Source organism: Nelumbo nucifera, chromosome 1, assembly GCF_055504915.1.
Source record: "Nelumbo nucifera cultivar China Antique chromosome 1, China Antique-T2T, whole genome shotgun sequence".
Lineage (NCBI taxonomy): Eukaryota > Viridiplantae > Streptophyta > Magnoliopsida > Proteales > Nelumbonaceae > Nelumbo > Nelumbo nucifera.
This window is the reverse complement of record NC_142649.1, coordinates 158,920,478-158,939,863: the sequence shown is the minus strand read 5'-3', so window position 1 is coordinate 158,939,863 and position 19,386 is coordinate 158,920,478. Positions and strand designations below refer to the sequence as shown.

Sequence of the window (19,386 nt, the reverse complement as noted above, 5' to 3'; positions counted from 1 at the left end):
GCTACCGTGCTGCTGCCTGGCGGTGCGTGCTGTGCGCCATGGTGCCGCTGCCGTGCGGTGCCGGGCGTGTGCATGGTGCGTGCTGCCGTGCGGTGCGGCGGTGCGCGCTGCTGCCTGGCGATGCGTGCTGCGCACTATCGGCGGTGCATGTTGCGGTGCTGCCAGGCGGTGCCCACTGTTGTGCGGCCTGCTGTGTGGCTGCTGCCTATGACTGTGCCGCGGTGCCTTGTCGGATGGTGTGACCATAACAGCCTTCTTGTAATTACTATTATTATTTTTTTTTCAAATTATAAAGTAAACTTTTGAGGGTGTGAACAATGAACAACACACGCCTCTCGACACATTGCTCTCTTCTTCTTCTCTTCTCTTCTATTCTTTCTTTCTCTCTCTTGAAACCATAGTTTCTGTAACTTGGTATCAGAGTGAGTAGAAGCATTTGGGAGTTGATCCTCTATTGATCTTCTACCTAGAGGCGGACTGCTGATGTCAACCCATCGGCGGATGACGTCAGCAGTCTGTACAGGTGTTGGCGACAGTCTATGAAACAAGCACAGTTTGATTCGCCCTGATTTTAGAAAAAAATTGGTATGACCTTTGTCATTATATGAAGCTTCTATGATTTTTGGTGGATTTTTCAAAGAAAAAACCGTAGAAATTCCAGATATGATGTCAAGCCATATACAGCAGGTTTAGTGATTTTTTTTTTTTTCTGTTGTAAAACCTAGACCTTTCAGGTCATTTTTCAATTTGGGATTGACAGGAAGTTGTCCCGTAATTTTTTGAGCATTGTGTGATTTTTTTCTCTCTCTATTTTGTCGCCAACCTAGTTTTTTGGGTCTTCCTTTGGTTCTTAACCATGTGGTAACCTAGTTTTTGGGTTTGGAACCTCGGTTAAAGTGTTGGGGGTCTTTTTTGGTTGGTGAAAAGGTGTCTTGTTAGAATATGGAATCATCTAACGATTTTTAGATGGCTCCCGGCATGCTCTCGGGAATTGCAGATACTTCCAGTGGTATGATAACTACTGTTAAATTGGATGGAATTAATTTTTTAGAGTGGTCTCAGTATGCTAAACTTACCATTACTAGGAGGGGTAAATTGAGATTCATCACAGGAAGGGAAGTGAAGCCGAGTCCTGAAGACCCGAAATTTGCAAGGTGGGAATAGGGAAACTCCCTTGTTATGTCATTGTTGATTTGCTCAATGCAACTCCATATTGCCCAAATTACATGTTTCTTCCATCTACCAAGGATATCTAGGATAGGGTAGTTGATGGTTAAAGTGTTGGGGGTCCTTTTTGGTTGGTGAAAATGTGTCTTGTTAGAATATGGAATCATTTAAGGATTTTCAGATGGCTCACGGCGTGCTCCTGGGAACTGCAGATATTTCTAGTGGTATGATAACTACTGTTAAATTGGATGGAACTAATTTTTAGAGTGGTCTTAGTTTGCTAAACTTACCATTACTGGGAGGGGTAAACTGAGATTTATCACAAGAAGGGAAGTGAAGCTGAGTCTTGAAGACCTGAAATTTGCAAGGTGGGAACAGGACAACTCCCTTGTTATGTCATGGTTGATTTGCTCAATGCAACCTCATATTGCCAAATTACATGTTTTTTCCATCTACCAAGGATATCTAGGATAGGGTAGTTGATACTTATTCCCAAGTTAACAATACTACTAGAGTGTATTAGCTTCGGAGGGAAGCTTGTAGAATGCGTCAGGGGGAGAGATTTGTTGCTATGTATTTCTTTTCTCTATAGTCTATCTAGGAAGAAATGGATCACTTGAAAGCTCTAGTTTGGAAGGACCCTAAAGATGGTGAGTAGTATCTGAAGTACATAGGGGAGAATAGAGTCTTTGATTTTTTAGCTGGCTTGAACCCATAGTTTGATTTCACCAGGCAACACATTCTTAGTGCAGGCGTTGTCTCTCTTGCTACTGTTTACTTTCTTGTACAAGGGGAAGAAAGTCGAAGAACCGCCATAATGCAATCCTCTGTGAGTGATCATTCTGCCTTTATGTCATCTCGACTCAAGTAAAATACTAGCAAACATCCCATTGTAGAGAAGGTCGATGATGTTATTTGTGAGTACTGCTTACACACTAAAGAAAGGTGTTGGAAATTCAATCCTCATATAAAACCGAAACAGTACAAAACCGGGAAGAAGGGCAGTGTTCACTTAGCTACAGTTGGTAATGATGCTCAACCCTCGAATATGCTTGACTCCTCTGATTTGATGGACAAACTCAGGAATATATTGTTGCAGCTAGAGAAGGGTGGTACATCCTCCACATTTGGTTCTGGATTTAGTAATCCATCAAGTTCATATGCCAAGACAGGTACTGCATTTGCTTGTTCCACCTCCTTTAGCCCATGGATTGTAGACTCTTGGACTAGTGCCCATATGACTGGTATGCCTTTACATTTTACCTCATATAAGTTAATTCCATGGAAGGGCAAGATTATTATTGTTGATGGATTTCAGACCCCAATCTCGGGTCAGGGTGAAGTCAGAATCACTAATAACCTTTCTCTTGACTCTGTTGTACATGTGCCTCAGCTACAAAAAAAAAAAAATAGTTTGTTAGTTCTCTAACAAAATCCCACAATTGCTCAGTGACATTTTTTCCCACCCATTGTGTTTTTCAGGACCTAAGCACGGGGAGGACGATTGGAAGTGGGCATGAAATAGATGGAATCTACCTCTTGGATGGACCTTTAGAGCATGGATTGTCAAGCCAGATTGAGTCTTGTTCCAAAAGAAAATGAGTCTTTTGTTATTATGCTGTTTGAGGAGAATAAGGCAATGCTCGATGTGGGTGTGGAAGACATTGACTTCACTACAGTTCAAACCAATGATGGCACTGTAATGGTGGAGAAATAGTGTCCCTCCTGTAATTCGAAGACTTTCAACAATGGAGTCTTTCGATTGAAATTGGTAGGCCTACCTTTCAATCTATGGCGTAAATGTTTTTTGGAGAAAATCGCAACTGCATTGGGTGGAGTTCTCATCTCCTACAAGATATCGGATCTGAAGGCTGTAGGGCTGAGAATTGCAGGAGTGAAGCCAAATGCTGCCCCACAATATATCGAATTGCTAGTTGAGGGCATGTGGAGCAAAGTTTGGGTTGTGTCAGAACTGGAAGCAACTCTGTGGAATGAGAGGTCGAAGGTTGAAGAAGGTGGTGACATAGCAGGGTGGGTGACATGTGGTGGCGACAGAGATGCCACAAGACCCTTGTGTAAAAAACAGGGTGTGACGTGTAACTCTAAGGAAGATAAAGAGCCAAAACTCTCGAAGCTTCGGATTCCAGAAAAAGAGGTTTGCTCGAAAATTGGGGTTAGAGAGGCGGAAGACTCCTCGTTTAAGGAGATATTATTAAACGAGGCAGGTGTGGGCCCACAAGGTAGTAAGGCAAAGGATTGGCGGATTGTAGGTGAGCTGGTGGTTCGAGCCAGGTCTAACACTGACTCACTGGCCCACCAAAAGGCCAGTTGGGCGACGCATGACTTATTAAGTCATCACGTGAGGCAACCCAATGATCCGCTGATAGACAACCTCAATGGTCTATCATCATCTTCAACACCCTTGAAATCGAAAAGTGTACAGTTTCGGTGCGATTTGAGTTGGAACCTGCGGCCAACGAGGGCGACAGGGTGCCCTAATCCAAGATTCTCTAGGCGGGGAAATGAGACACAGGCAGAAAGAGATTTAGATTGGTGCGACTCGGAGTTTGAATCTGAGATCTGTGATTCGGAAGAAAACTCCATTGGCGGAAACGACCATTTTTTGGCGCCGGGTGACATGGAAGCCCTCTTCAATCTTAATCTGGAAGATCAAGCCTCTTAGTTTCAGTCTAGTCCGAAACCATTGGTGGACATAAGGGCATCGAACATTGTAGAAAATCTGCTGCCAGAGGAGAAGGATCCAACCTAGAGCCATAGACAGTGCCAGGGAACATTGATAGGGATGAGTGAGGCGAGCCAGAAGATAAACCCTGACATGCCAAGCAAGGTCAAGGTGCCAGACCCAGGCCAAGGCCATATGATTTAGAAAGTTGTTGATCAACCAGCAACTCCCACTGAGTCGGGAACCGGGAACGCCATCGTTGTGCCCTCTCTGAGCCTTCCTACATCCAACCCAGGTGATCCAGGTATCCAAGGTAATTGTGTAATTTCAGTTTTCGCTACTAATGGTGCTTGTGCTATCCTTGCAGACACTACAACTGAGTACCGACTTCACAGAGAGCCCCAGAATACTGAAGGTGGCCAGATTGTCAGGGTAGCAAGTGATGTGGTGGGGGAAGGTGACCAGACTGTTGGGGTAGCAAGTGATATGGTGGGGGAGGTAGCAACAACTGATATTGTAGGGGAGAGCAGAGAAAATGATGGTAGGATAACAAGGGTGGTGGAAGGTAGAGGGAAAGAAGTTGAGGATCATGGGGAGGGTGAATTTGATGAGAAAATAATGTTAAGGAGATGGGCTGAGAAGATGGGGCTGAAAATTTCGCGGTTAGGCTTGGACAAGACTCATAAGAAGGAGTTGTCTGAAGGAGGAAAGCCAGGTAAGGGAGCTGAAAAAACAGAGAGGAGGGTTAGGAGGGGGAGGGATGGTGGGATAGATGGAAGGAGAGGCTGAAGTTAAAAGATAAAGCAGGGTTAAATGATGTGGTGGTGAAATGAAGATTGTAAATTGGAATGTTAGAGGACTGGGGAGGGTAGCAAAGAGAAGACTCATAAAGGAAGTGTTAAGAAGAAAAAGACAGATGTGGTGATGCACCAAGAGTCTAAGGCACAAGAGGTTGATAGAAGGTGGGTAAAGAGTGTCTAGGGAGGCAGAGATATTGGATGGCCATGGCTAGACCTGTTCATGGGCCGGGCTTTGACTCTTTATTAATAGAAAACTGTTAGGCCCGAGCCCGAGCCCGGCCTGACCAACGGGCCTACAACTTGGGCCCGAGCCCGGCCCTGATAAAAAGCCCGAAGCCCGAGCCCAAGCCCGAAGCCCGACCTAATAAAAGAAATTCAAAATTTTCTGATATTTTTCTATTTTAATTTAAATGTTTTTTCCCCTATTTAAATGAACAATGGATCTACAAGTGAATCAATGACCTCAAATCAAAAAATTTATTCAAATAGACATCACATAGGGTTTTTACTTAGGTTTAACTATAGGTCGGGCCGGGCCGGGCTTTTTGGCCCGAGGTTAAGCCCGCGGGCCAAAATCCTGTTCAAGCCCGTCCGGGGGTCGGGCCGGACCGGGCCGGCCCGTCGGGCCACCCAGCCCATGAACAGGTCTAGCCATGGCCCCGTCGTGTGGAGCTTCAGGTGGAATAGTCACTATGTGGAATGGGAATGTGGTGGAGTGTGTGGAGGAATTAATTGGTAGGTTTTCAGTGTCAATAAAGCTAAAAAATCTGCATGACAATTTTAACTGGGTGTTGACCAACGTATATGGGCCTAATTCGTATAGGGAAAGAAATGAGATGTGGGAAGAACCGGTAGATGTGAGAGGTTTGTGGCAAAGCCCATGGTGCTTGGGGGGGGGGATTTTAATGTGATCAAACATACTGTTGAATCGAATAATCCGAGACAAAGATCACCACCAACACGAAAAGATTCAATAATTTTATAGACACTTTGAATTGAAGGAAGTTGGGATTAGACAACATAGATATACTTGGACTAATTGTCAGGAGAATCCAATGTGCTCAAAGTTGGATAGGTTTCTTGTGTCTTGGGATTGGGAGGATCATTGGAGTAACATGGTGGGTAGGACACTAACTAGGGTCACCTCAGATTACTGGCCAATATGTATTGGACAAGGGATTGACAGGGTGGGGCCGTCACCTTTTAGGTTTGAAAACATGTGGTTAACGATCCCGGAGTTTTTGCGAAAGATTGAGGAGTGGTGGAAGGAGGATAACCCCCATGCTGTGTGGGAAGGAATTAGATTCCGTAGGAAGCTTCAGAATTTAAAAGTAAAAATCAAGGAATGGGATTTTAATGAATTTGGAAGATTAGAAGAGAGGAAGGTGAGTTTGATAAATAGAATTGAAGAAATAAATAAGGAGGAATCAGGTTCTTTGGCTGTAGGGGAAAGAGACGAGAGGTTTAATTTAAGAAAAGAGTTGGAATCCACACTCCTTAGCAAGGTTCAAAGTATCGGAAATGCTATGTGTATCGGAAAGGCAAATTTAAGAGACGTATCGGGATACACCTTGGATAAACATGGATACAGACGAAAAATTAAGATACGCATGGAAACACATGGAAATGCTATAAATACTCTAATAAATCATAAATAAACATCAATATCACTAAATATAAGACATAAATGAGCTATTTATACATAAAAATAGCACGCTTTACTGGGTTTTATGAAAAAAACATATTATAATCAATAAACGGGAAGTCGGTAACAGAAACATACTATCTAATTATGGACATAATAGGTCAAGTAATTATTTTGCATGTTTTGTTCTAATTTTCTAAAAACTAAATAATTATTTATTTTTATTCAAATAATTATTTTGCATGTTTTATTCTAAAAATTAAAATAAAATTAAGAAAAGTAAATATGTAACAAAAAATTGAATGGATTTATGGACATAATAGATGAAATAATTATTTTGCATATTTTATTCTAAAAGTAAACTAAAATTAAAAAAAATATCAATGATTCAATGTTTTAAAACACAGAGGTGTTCCACTATCTTGGCATCTTGCAAATTTATAAATGTTTTTGGCAAATTTTTACAAGATTTGAGTCTTTAGAAAGGTTAAAAGGCTTTTTGGAGGGTTTGGGAAAGAAAGAGGGCTTCCTTAATGGGTTTAGAAGCCCTCTTTCGAAATCACTTATATTTGTGTTTTAACAACAATAAAATCGTTGTGTATTGGCTGATATGCTACCGTATTGGTTGCGTATCGGCCGATACACGACTGAAACTCACCGATACAACACTGATACGGCGTCGATACACCTTCGGCACGACGAAAAGGAACGGTATGATTGTTTCAAACCATTCCCCATGTCGGAAGCCTTAAGATACGGTACGTATTGGCCGATACATGACGAAATTTTGAACCTTGCTCCTTAGAGAAGAAATGACCTGGAGGCATAAATCAAGGGTGCTGTGGACTAAAGAAGGGGATGGGAGCACAAAATATTTTCACATGGTTGCGAATGGGAGAAGAAGGAAGAATCTGATTTCTATGTTAGAAGTGGATGATCGTACAATAACTAATCATGATGAGATTGTAGAGGCTTTGGTGGATCATTTTAAATCAATCTTAAGAAGGCCTATCTCAGGAAGATGGAAGCTGGGGGGTTTAGATTGGTTAGTCCTTGAAGATGCCGTTAGTAGGAGCCTAGAGAGAAATTTTGAATTAGATGAGGTGAAGGAAGTAATTTTTTCTATGGATCGCTCTAAATTTCCCAGGCCCAATGGATTCACTATGGCTTTCTACCAGGATTGTTGGGAATGGCTAAAGGATGATCTAGTGCGAGTCTTTGAGGAGTTTTATGAGTGGGGGAGTGTCAATAAAGGGGTAAATGCCACTTTTATTGCGTTGGCTCCCAAGAAATCTGGTGCTTGCCACCCTAAGGACTTTAGACCAATCGGTTTGGTGACAAACTAGTACAAAATACTTGCAAAAGTCTTCTCTCTTCGGTTAAAAAGGCCCTCCCATCAATCATTTCTCAATTCCAAGGGGCCTTTATCCTAGATAGACAAATATCATATCAAATACTCATTGCCAATGAGTGTGTGGAGGATTTCAAGATGGCAGGAAGGAAGGGCATTGTGTGTAAACTAGACCTAGAGAAAGCCTATGACTTGGTGGATTGGGAGTTCTTAATTGAAGCATTAAGGAAGTGTGGTTTTGGTGCAAGATGGTGTAAATGGATTAAAGGTTCCTGCAATCTTCTCACTTCTCTATGTTGGTTAATGGTGCAATCAAGGATTTCTTTGGTGCCCTAAGAGGAGTGAGACAAGGGGACCCCTTATCCCCTTTCCTCTTCACCATTCTAGCCGAGGTCTTTAGCAGATTGATTTCGAAGGCAAAGGAGACTGGTTTTTTAAAGGGTTGGAAAATAGGAAGGGAGAGAGTAGTGCTAACTCATCTACAATTTGCGGACGATATCATTATTTTTTGTGAGGATGGTGATGAGTTAGGTGCAAGAAACCTGAGAATGCTGGTAAAACTCTTTGAAAAAGTTACAAATCAATTTAGCACAAGAAGATGTTAATGTGTGGGCTGAGGAGCTAGGTTGCTTAAGAAGTGATTGACCACTAAAGTATTTAGGCCTTCCCTTTGGTGCAAATCCCAGAAGTGTAAGTTTTTGGAATCCTCGTGAAAAGGCTTGAAAAGAAACACGCTACATGGAAGAGGAACTATATTTCTTTGGGGGGAAGGATCACTCTCATTAAGTTTACCCTAGTGAACCTGCCAGTTTACTACCTCTCGGTGTTTAGCATGCTTCAAGCTGTGGGAAAGAAACTAGAGAGAATAATGATGGACTTTTTGTGGGAACCGGGCGAAAAGAAGAAAGATCATTTAGTAAGATGGAAGCTAGTATCTAGGAGGAAAGAATGTGGAGGATTGGGCTTAGGAAGGTTGAAGAAAAAGAATGAGGCTCTACTAGGAAAGTGGTTATGGAGGTACCCACAAGAAACTGACAGGCTGTGGCACAAGATTTTGACTAGTATTCATGGGCTCTCTGAAAATGGCTGGGATGCTGGAGTGCCTTGCAGGGTTTCTAGTGCATCACCAAGGAAAGCAATTCACAAACTCCTTCCATTGTTCGCCAATCATGTCAGGTTTGATCTCAACTCAGTTAACAAAGTTAAATTTTGGGAAGATGTATGGGTGGGTGATTCTTCTCTAAAGACCTTATTCCCTTCAATTTATGCCTTGTCCTGCCTTAAGGGAAAATCGGTTGTTGATTTCCTGTCCCCTTCTCCATCACAATCTGGTTTTGCTTGGAATCTGGGTCTCCGCAGAAATGTACGAGACTCGGAGTTGGATTTGGTGTCTTCTATCATTCAGCTGCTTGATGGGGTTTTTATTGATCATGCTAAGCAAGATACTAGAATCTAGATTCCTAACCCTCTTAGAGCTTTTAATTGTGCGTCTTTCTTCAAAACCTTGACATCTTTTCAACCTGGGGTCCAATTTCTAGTCTGAGAAGACTGGTGTCGCCCTATTCCCCCTAAGTGGGTGCTTTTTGCTGGGAGGTTTACCATGGTGCATTTAGCACCTATGATCTGATGCAGAGGAAGAGGCCTGGCTGGTGCCTTTCACCAAATTGGTGTTGTTTGTGTGAATCTAATGGTGAAATTGCTCTTCATATTTTTGTTTACTGTCTTGTAGCTAGTAGCATCTGGGATTGGTTTTTTTCTATCTTTGGATGCAGGTGGGACACCCCGGTGAGCTTGGAAAGACTGTTTGAAGCCTTCATTTTCAGGTGGCCAAAAGGAAGAGGAAAAACTCTATGGAGATGCACACGGGCAGTAGTACTTCGGATGTTATTGGAAGAAAGAAATCAAATAATTTTTAAGGGGAAGAAAAGGTGCAAGAAAATACTGATAGAAAGGATAATGTTAAAGGTGATCTCATGGGTAAAATCGATGGACTCATTCTTAGATTTTATTGTGGATTATATTTTAAAAAATTGGAGGACTGTTGCATCCTCGTCATCTGCAAAAAGAAGGCAGTAAAGAGTTGGGAGCCAACTAAATCTAGTTTCCTCAAGTTAAATTTTGATGAGAGCAGCTTTGGAAACCCATGCATGGCTGGAATTGGTGGGGTTATTAGAGATGACACGGGGAGTGTAGTGGGGCTCTTTTCCGGCCCTGTTGGGTGGGGGGACTCCATTACAGTTGAACTAAAAGCAATGGTTTTCGGAATACAAAAAGCCAGGGAAATAGGTGTGAGAAAGTTGGTTGTTGAAGGCGACTCTTAAGTGATTATAAGCTGTTTAAAACATGGTGGAAAGACTCCATGGATATTCAGAAATGAGATCAAGAAAATTAAGCACATCACAAAAGGCATACAGTTAATAGTTTAGTGGACTTCAAGAGTAGCAAATGGGCTTGCGGATCAGCTAGCAAAGCAAGGGGCTAACAGAGAACAATGTTTCTGGGTTCTTTTGTAAGATTGTAAGGCAAATATTGGGTGGAATGTATATATATACACATTGTCGCCTTGGTCATATGTCTGCCAATTCTATCAAGTTTTTGTTTCCAAACTTGTTTGATTTTGTGTCCAAATTGAATTTTGAATGTGAAGTTTGTCATTTATCCAAACAATGTAAAAACACATATTCTGCAAGGAGTAAATTGCTTTCCACTTGATCCATTCTGATGTTTGGGCTCATATGCTATCACCTATATGGGGGGTACAATTTCATTCTCTTTATTGATGACTACAGTTGGTATACATGGTTTTATTTGATGAAAGGTAGAGATGAAGTTCCTACGATTGTTCAAAACTTAATGAATATGATCGAGACACAGTTTGAGAAAACAGTTAAGATAATAAGATCTAACAATACCAATGAATACTTTGAACATCACTTGCATAGATTTCTTGAAGACAGGGGCACTATTCACCAAAGTTCATGTAGCCATACTTCACAACAAAATAGGGGTGGTTGAGGCATGTGGTTGAAGTTGCTCGAGGCTTGTTGTTCCAAACTCATGTTCTAACTCGTTTTTGGGGTGATGTTGTTGAGACAACTGTATATCTCATTAACAGACTCCCATCAAGGGTCCTTTAACGTTTATTCTTCTCATCAACTACTCTTTCCTGATAAATCTTCTTTTAATCTACCCCTTAAGGTCTTTGGTTATGTTTGTTTTGTTCATGATATGAGTCCTTCCTGACGCAAGTTTGATCCTAAATCAGTTAAGTGTGTATTCCTTGGTTATTCTCTAGTCTAGAAAGGCTTTAGATGCTTTGATGCTCTCTCTAGCAAGAGATATGTCTCTAAGGATGTTACTTTTTCGGAATCCTCTTCCTTTTTCTAGTCATCCCGTCCTTCTCTTCAGGAGGAGAATGTAAGTGAAGATCAGACTCCCTTCTGCCTTTCTGTTCCTACCTCTATTCCTCCATCTCTTCCTACCTCTATTCTTTCTCCTCCTCCTCCTCCTCCTCCTGTGTATCAACCTTGGTCCTGGTAGCAGTTTTTTATCAGACCAGTAAGAGGGTGGCTCCTGAAGCAGAATGCCCATCACAATCTAATTCTTCAAACTCAGGTAATCTTGAGCCTCCTAACAATCCTATTATTGATTATGACCTTGATCTTCCTATTTCCATTCGTAAAGGCAAGAGGATATGTAGCAAGTATCCTATCATTAAGTATGTGTCTTACGACGCTCTCTCACCTTCCTATTGTGCCTATATTTCTGCTATCTCTTCTGTTTCCATCCCTCGTAGTGTTACAGAGGCAATGCAGTGCCCCAATTAAAGAAAGCTATAAACCAAGAAATGGAGGCCCTAATAAAGAACTAGACTTGGAAGGTTGTTCCCTGCCCTAAAGATAAGATTCTTGTTGGGTGTAAGTGGGTTTATATTGTTAAGCACAAGGCAGATGGCTCAATTGAAAGATACAATGCTCGGCTTGTAACCAAAGGATACATTCAAACTTATGTTATTGATTAAATGGAAACCTTTGCTCTAGTTGCAAAAATGAACTCTATTCATGTGGTCATGTCTCTTGCCGTCCATTAATTGTGGCCTTTATACCAAATGGATGTAAAAAATGCTTTCCTTAAAGGGGACTTACGAGAGGAAGTGTATATGGACTTACCACGTGGGGTAAGTTCTAACAGTGATGGTAAAGTGTGCCGCTTGAAGAAGTCTTTGTATGGGCTAAAAAATTCTCCAAGAGCATGGTTTGACAGGTTCAAGAATGCCATCTTAAAGATTGGTTTTTCTCAATCTCAGGCTGATTACACGTTATTTATTAGAAGAGTTGATGGTAGAATAACAATATTGATAGTATGTGTTGATGACGTTGTTGTGTTAGGTGATGATATCACAGGTATCTCCCAGTTAAAGTCATTCCTTGCTTCTGAATTTGAGATTAAGGACCTTGGTGATCTTCGATACTTTCTTGGCATTGAAGTTGCAAGATCCAAGAAGGAGATTTTTCTGTCACAAGGGAAATATGTACTTGATTTGCTTCATGAGGTTGGGAAATTAGGGTGTAAGCCTGTAGAAACTCCGGTTGATCCCAACCACAAGTTGAACTCTATTGAAGGAGAAGTTCTTCTAGATTGGGGGATATATCAGAGATTGGTGGGATGCCTTTTGTATCTTTGTTTGACTAGACCTAACATTTCCTATGTTGTTGGAGTGATTAGCCAATATATGCATGAACATAGGACATCTCATATGCAGGCAATTAACAGAATTTTAGCCTACCTGAAAGGATGCTCTGGCAAAGGGATGTTGTATTCCAACCACGGCTATAAAAAGATTGAGGCTTACACAGATGCTGATTGGGCAGGGTTCATCGATGATAGAAGATCTACATTCGGTTATTGTGCCTCAGTTGAGGCAATGTGGTTTCTTGGAGAAGTCAGAAACAATTTGTGGTTACTTGTTCTAGTGCTGAGGCAGAGTATAGGGCAATGGCTCATGGAGTGTCTAAACTACTCTAGTTGAAGACCTTATTGACTGAGATGGACATCCAAGCAAATGTTCTAGTGAAACTATAATGTGACAATCAAGTAGCCATAAATATTGCTCACAATCCTGTCCAACGTGATCGTACAAAGCATATTGAGGTGGATAGACACTTTATTAGAGAAATGATTGCTAGCGGAGAGACTTGCCTTCCTTTTGTTTGGTCAGAAGACCAACTAGCTGATTGCCTCACTAAAGGTGTTAACCATCCAAAGTCTGCTAAGAACCTTGCCAAGCTGGGCATGATTGACATATTTGCTCAGCTTGAGGGGGAGTGTTGAGAATGATTAGATAGGGGTGTTTTTGGTCTTTTTCTCCTTTATTATATTCTCTCAGTATTTGGGCATGTAGATAGGGGCCTTCTTGTAATTATTATTTTTCAAATTATAAAATAAACTTTTGAGGGTGTGAACAGTGAACAACACACACCTCTCGACACATTACTCTCTTCTTCTTCTCTTCTTCTTTCTTTCTTTCTTTCTCTTGAAACCCTAGTTTCTGCAACTAGAAACTAACAATTATGTTGTCAAGGTGGTCATTGAAAATCCAAATCCCACCTATACTGGATGGATCTGGATTGTCAAGGCAAATCCATCAAAATTTGTGTGTGGTGATATCTATTCATGTTGCAATTAGATGCAACCTTCTAGGAGCATGACTAGCCACTGACTGACTGCTCTTAGTTTGGAGTCAGTTGAGACACCTCTACAACTTTATCTTGTGAGGACCCAATATGCTACCCTTTCTGTGGTAAGAACAAATTTCTCTTTCTCTTGTTCCTTATTATTAAAGGTCCTTATTATCAAATTGCTATTGATCTTGTACAAGACCATAACAAATTTCCTCTTTGTGGTGAGGAGCTATCTACTGTCATGACTTATTGTTTAATCTAAGTCAATGTTTTTTCTATTGTAGAATATATTCACTTTTGTTCTTGAGTTCTTTACTGTGCATTTATTTAGTTTCTATTGTCAGTTGGATGTGGAAAGAGAGATCCCTTCCTTGCAATTAGAATTCTAACATTAAGTTCATTTCCACTTACTTTTCAAAATTTTCTGTCTCCAGTATGGATACTTTTGTTCAGTATGCTTCAATTATTTTCCATGGGCATAAGATGTGGTTTTCGGAGTGAACTTACTTTATGCTTGAATTTTAGGAGGGTGAGGCCATCAGGATAAATGTGAAGAACAAATCAAGCAGTGGAACTGGCATGCTTTCAACTGTTGGTTTGTCAGGTGCTGTTTCTGGTTCTGGAAAGACCAAAGCTCTGGTCATTGCTCCATCACCTAGTGGGGCTGGAAAAATTAGATTCCCTCTTCCACCTCCACCCAATGATCCTTCTGCTTCTTGAATGGCCTCTGGAATTCATGGTATTGGTCTTAAGGGTTCCAAGGAAGAAAGAAGGCCGATTGATCCTTTCTCAGGTCTTTCTAAACCCGAGGTATGTTACAACCATATCTGCCCTTATTTGGGCGATGTGATTAACAATTTCACATGTGCTGAGAACATAATTGCAGCTTCAAATGATTTCCCCGGTTTGGCAAAATAAGTTTTAACTTTCACTTCTATTGATAGGAGTAGACAAAAACTATATAAAATTCTTGCTAATTCTTGCTTTAGTGCATTGAAAGTATGTTCTTGTTCTTGGGTTTCTGATAAAATAAAACATCATTATGAAGCCTTATCCTAACTATATGGGTTCAGCTACATGAATCCTGTTTTTCCATCAATTCTATTTAATGCCACTAATTAATGTTATTCTGATCAGATAAATTACAGTAATTATTGTTGGATAGTTCACTAATCTGGTAATTTTTTTTTTCTAGCATGTGTCTATTTGGGGCCCATTACTTATACAATGGTAAAACGCTGGTCTAACAAGCATGGCAACACGGCTTTAGATCTGAGAGCAGCCACCTTGTGCAAAAAATGCCAAGGTTAGGTCCATACTAGTCCACCCCTCCCAAGACTTTGGAGAGTTGGGTTCTTTATGCATGTATTTCACAATTAAGTTTCATGGCTTATGTTTTAGGAATTTAGATAGTACAGTATTTTGGTTGTATCAGTTGTCTATCCTTTTGTAACCCGATATGCTAAGGGACATTTGCATAGATTTTTGGTGGCAGTAAGCAATTCCACTGTGGTTTAGACATCTAAGCATCGGTGACTCAATTTTGAATTGTTGTGTTTGCTTGATTAGAATGAGGAATCCATCCGATTCTTGATTGTAGAATTATGTAAAGTTCAACTTAGCTTTCACTGTGCCAGGTATGAGGACTTGGTTGTTGCACTTGATCTCTATGAATTTCTTTCTAGGTCCACATATACCATATTGGTAGCAGGGCTGAAAGTTATCTCTTAAGCCCTCAGGAAGAGTGTTATCAATGAGTCCAATTAGTTTAGAATTCTTGGTATATTTTGTTTTAGGATAGTCCTTTTTGGGTATTTTCTTGGCTATTGGTTGCAATTTGTTCTGGTCATTGATATTATAATGTTAATTTGGATGGGTTATTGGTACATGACAGATACTCTATGTTACAATGTGGATTGGAGTTTTTGATTTCTTGGATTTGCAGAGAAGCTTGCCTACCTCAACTGGATCTGGATCAACAAAAAGCACTCCATTAGGGTTGGAAGCATTTTAATTTTGTATCAGCGCTTTTTGGATTTGAGTGAGTCTTTATTTGTTCTATACCTAGAGAAAAGACAAAAGAGAAATAGTAATAGGGATATAAAAGAAAAAGGCAAGACAGTAGGTATACTTGAGATTTTTTTTTTCTTATGACAAAAGAGAAGAGAACAAGTTCTTATGTATTAATTGGTTTATCTTCTAAGCCTTCTTTTGGATGTATGATGGACAAATTAATTAACAATAAAAAAAGAAAAAAAAACTAGTTGCTTCCATTGTCATAAACTATGCTGCTCTCTATTAACTTATTAGGATGATGGCCCGATTTTCTGATGCATTGAAAATCTATTTAGTTGTGATGACAAATTGCTTAAGCCTACACTATGAGTTGTCCATTGGGATTCACATTACACGAAACTCAGAAACCATCCACCCAAGGACAAGGAGTGTGTTACTGCATAGGACACCTAAATTCTACTTTCCGGATTTTAAAAGAACCCTGATGGAACCTCCCCACAACAACAGCTGGGGCTTAGTCCTAAGACTATCCCTTTGTTTTAAAGCTAAGTAGCCTCTGTATTATGTTCTGTTGCAGTGGAATGTTTCATATTGCCATTATTCAGACTACCACTCCAGCCATTTGGCTTGTTAAGCATTCAAACTTTCATGTTTCCCATCTCACTATTTAAATTTATCAGTAAAATTATTGTATGATGCCTGTATATTCTTAGTATTTTGATTGTGATGTATTTCCTCATATAAATTAGTTTGTGCCTCTTATGTGGTTGTATGTTGTACCTTATTTATGGTTGGTACAATCTTATAAGTAGAAGATCAAGACTCCAATTAGCCTTGAACCCTAATAGATTTTAGGTTAAGGAAAGTAGAAGAAAAGTGAGAGGAAGGAGAAAAGAGAGAAGAGGAACATGAGAACATAAAGGTTTGAAAGAAAGGACAGATTCTAACACATCTACCGCCGCCACTCTCTTAGTATTTATAGGTATGTTCAGTACATAGAGAAAAGGACAGATCTGCCCTTAGTACTTACATGACAAATAAAGTAAATAAAAACTGAAACAAATAACAACTAAAATAACAAACTGACCCCAACTGACACTACCATGACTGAAACAAATAATTACACATACTGTCCTAAGTACACAGTGGGGACCACAGCTATGGGGCCCACATCAGTGTTCTCTACACTCCCCCTCAAGTTGGGAGTAGATATTTATCATTCCCAACTTGGATAGGTCTGCCTCTAACTTCTTCTTTGGTACAACTTTGGTGAGGATATCCGCGAGTTGCATATTAGATGTGATATACGGGAGACACACTTCTTGTGATGAGACCCTTTCTCGCATAAAATGTCGATCAACTTCAATATGTTTAGTTCTGTCATGCTGCACTGGGTTGTGGGCTATATTAATAGCTGCCTGATTATCACAATACAGCATCAAGGGCTTCTCATAGTCAATACCCAACTCTTCAAGTAGTGATCTCAGCCACTCCGTTAGCCATTGACCTGTATTTCGCTTCAGCACTAGAGCGGGAAATAACACTCTATTTCTTACTCCTCTAAGAGACAAGGTTACCTCCCACAAGGAAACAATATCCAGAGGTAGACCTCCTGTCATCAACACTCCCAGCCCAATCGGCATCTGTATAGACCTCCACCTTAATGTGATTATTGTTCTTGAGTAGTATACCTCTACCCGGGCATCTCTTCAAGTATGCTAATATTCTCTCTGCTGCAAGGAGATGTGAAGTTCTAGGGGAATGCATGTACTGGCTGACAATACTAATTGCATAACTGATATCTGGCCGAGTGAGGCAGAGATATAGGAGCTTTCCAACCAACCGTTGGAACATAACTTTGTCTTCAAGAGGCTCCCCGCCCTTTGCACTAATCTTGTGATTCTGTTCAATGGGTGTATCATTAGACTTAACACCTAACTTTCCAGTTTCCGCCAACAGATCTATAACATATTTTCTCTGAGAGATAAAGATCCCCTGTTTAGATCTAGCAACCTCAATACCCAAAAAATGCCGTAGTGTATCAAGATCTTTCACCTAAAACTCTTGATGAAGGAGCTGTTTGAGGGACTCAATCTCACCACTATCATTTCCTGTCACTACAATATCGTCCACATATACAGCAAGCAGGGTCAGAGAGGAGTCCACCCTCTTAATGAACAGTGTATGATTTGACTGGGCCTGTACATAACCGAACTTTCCAAGGGCTAATCGAAATCTATCAAACCAGGCTCTAGGTGACTGCTTCAAACCATACAATGCCTTGTTCAGTCGGCAAACCTTCTTACTTGTCTCTGTATCATAGAACCCAGGAGGCTGCATGTAGACCTCTTTCTATAAGTCTTCATTCAGAAAAGCATTTTTAACATCCATCTGGAACAAGGGCCAAGAATGATTTGCTGCAAGGGATAACAGAACTCGGATGGTGGTCATCTTGGCTACTGGGGCAAAGGTCTCCAAGTAGCCTATACCATAAGTCTGGGTGAACCCCTTTGCAACCAACCGGGCTTTGTATCTTTCAGTGGAGCCATCAACATTATGCTTCACAGTGAATACCCATCAACATCCAACCAGTTTCTTTCCTTTGGGTAGGTCAACCAGTGCCCAAGTATTATTTTTCAACAGGGCATCCATTTCGACTTGCATTGCATCTTTCCACTCTGGAACTGATAAGGCTTCTTTAACTGTTCTTGGAATAGGGACATTGGCAATGGAAGTGAGATAGGACCGGTAAGAGGGAGATAGGCGATCATAGGATAAAAACTGTGAAATGCAGTGAGTTGTAGATGTGGTGCAATGCCGTTTCCCTTTGCGGACGGCAATAAGGAGATCAAGGTCATCCACAGGAGGGGAAGTGGCAACAGTGGAAGGTGTCTCAGTGGGCTCTGGGACTGTAATACCTAGATCTGGAGCCGTAGAAGGAACTGGAGCTGGCCTGGACTGCCGATGACTAGGATCAACCTGCCCGCATCGCCTGTGATAGACTCTCAACTCCTAATCCCTCTGACCACCCTCACCACTACAACCTTCATCACCTAGTGGAATAGGTAAAGGAACAGCCCCACTCCCACTGCGCTCCCCCTAAGGAAAGAGACTCAAAATCCCACTCTCACTGCGCTCCCCCTGAGGAAAGAGACTCAAAATCCCACTCTCACTGTGCTCCCCCTGAGGAAAGAGACTCAAAATCCCACTCTCACTGCTCTCCCCCTGAGGAGAAACCCTAGGATAATAGGGTGTCTCCTCAAAGAAGGTGACATCCATGGAGACAAACCTTTTCCCTGAAACAAGATCATAGCAGCAATAACCCTTTTGAGTTTGTGCATAACCAAGGAAAATGCATTTGGAGGCCTTAGGTTCAAACTTGGATTGATGGGGCCTGAGAAACTGAACGAAATAGGTACAACCAAAGGTTTTAAGGGGAACGGTGAACAACTCCTCGTCTGGGTATAGAAGGGAAAAAGGGGTTTTCATATCAAGAACCTAGGAAGGAACCCGATTAATGAGATATACTGTCGTGAGTATAGCATCACCTCAGAAGCGAATAGGTACATTGGAGGTAAACATAATGCTTCTAGCCACCTCCAAGATGTGCCTATTCTTCCTTTCGGGAACCCCGTTCTGCTGCGGTGTATGAGGGCAAGTGCTTTGGTGAATAACTCTATGGCTAAGGAGGTAGGAGGTCAATGGCTTAGCAAAGTATTCCTTTGCATTATCAGATCTAAGAACTTTGATTTTAGCCCCAAACAGAGTGAGAATCATCCGATGGTAGTTCCGGGTCAAAGCAGGAACCTCTTCTCGAGAACGCATAAGATAGACCCAAGAAAATTAGGTATGGTCATCAACAAACAACAGAAAATATCTGTGCTCACCCATAGAAGAGATGTGATATAGCCCCCAAACATCAGTATGCATAATATCAAAAGAATAATTACTCCTTTTATTACTCAAAGAATAAGAAGTTCTACAATGTTTGGCAAACTCACAACTCTCACACCTCAACTTTGATAACTCAACAGACTCAAATA

At 41.0% G+C, this 19,386-nt stretch overlaps 1 pseudogene; it reads left to right on the top strand.

The window, feature by feature from the left end:
• LOC104602897 (uncharacterized) overlaps window positions 1–15,341 on the top strand; it is a 32,005-nt pseudogene extending 16,664 nt beyond the window's left edge.
• The last annotated feature ends 4,045 nt before the right edge of the window (window positions 15,342–19,386 follow it).